The sequence below is a fragment of the Rousettus aegyptiacus genome, unplaced genomic scaffold (genome assembly GCF_014176215.1).
Source record: "Rousettus aegyptiacus isolate mRouAeg1 unplaced genomic scaffold, mRouAeg1.p scaffold_m13_p_3, whole genome shotgun sequence".
In the NCBI taxonomy this organism is placed as follows: Eukaryota; Metazoa; Chordata; class Mammalia; order Chiroptera; family Pteropodidae; genus Rousettus; species Rousettus aegyptiacus.
The window spans coordinates 47,167,590-47,168,633 of NW_023416306.1; the positions used below are offsets into that span (position 1 = coordinate 47,167,590).

The 1,044-nt window shown below is 36.9% G+C and overlaps 1 pseudogene; it reads left to right on the top strand.

Moving 5' to 3' along the window:
* The first annotated feature begins 437 nt into the window (after positions 1-437).
* Positions 438-557, top strand: LOC118601429 (annotated as a pseudogene).
* The last annotated feature ends 487 nt before the right edge of the window (positions 558-1,044 follow it).

Here is a 1,044-nt window from a genome sequence, read left to right on the forward strand (position 1 = left end):
TTTTAAGAATTAGAACTTGCAACGAATGGGATTAGGGAGAGTTATAAAGATGTGGCAGTAACTAATTCTAGGGACAGATAATCTAGCATTTTTTCAGGTTAAAGCGTTTTTACTTTACCATATAGAAAACCTGGATTTCTATTGTCAATGCTATAGTTTTGAATAACAATGAATGATAATTCAGTCATTTGGGGGACTATTGGGGATGCTGCAGAAGGAATGTTCCGTAAATGTCAGTGACATGTTGTCATCACTAAACTTAAATGAACCTGTCTATTTTACATGTAAACCGAATAATTTAAATTTCAACATGACACTCACAGCTGGATTAATAGAAAAGTTTTATTGTATACTACCTTCTATATTGTTCCCAATGGTGGTGGGGCTTAGTCTATTGGAGAACGGCTAGCACTACGTTATATAAATAAGTAGAAATTGTCTATGGCCATGCTACTTTGAAAAAGCCTGAATCCCATCTGATCTCAGAAGCTAAGCAGGGCCCGGCCTGGTTAGTACTTGGATGGGAGACCACCTAGGAAGACCAGGTACTGTAGGAGTTAAAAATAAAGAAAAATAAATAAAATAAATAATAATAATAATAATAATAATAAGGGATTGTAAGCTGATAAGGTCCTTGCAATCTATGCGGTCACCAAGGGTTGCCTCGCCTAAAAAAATATTTTAAAAAATAAATAGGTAGAAATTTCAGAGGTGAATTTTGGTCAGGGCTAAGTTATGGGGACAGAGGACTGAAAAATTAAGAGAAGGATAGAAGGAAGAGATGGCATTGAAGGGAAGGAATGTGATTTCAAAATTTGAACTCAAAAAGTTTAGACCACTATAGAGGTATGTTGTGGCTCTAGGCAGATGGAATGGGTACAGGGGTTGAACTGAGCTAGATGGAGATGGCACAAGGCTGTCTTGAAGAAAAAAGAGAAGGGCTCCCTCACCCATTTGGTATAGGTGATCAGGGAAGCTGAAAGATGCCCATTCCATTTTCTTTTGTTTTTTTTCTAGCATGAGATTCGTTAAACAGTCAGGATA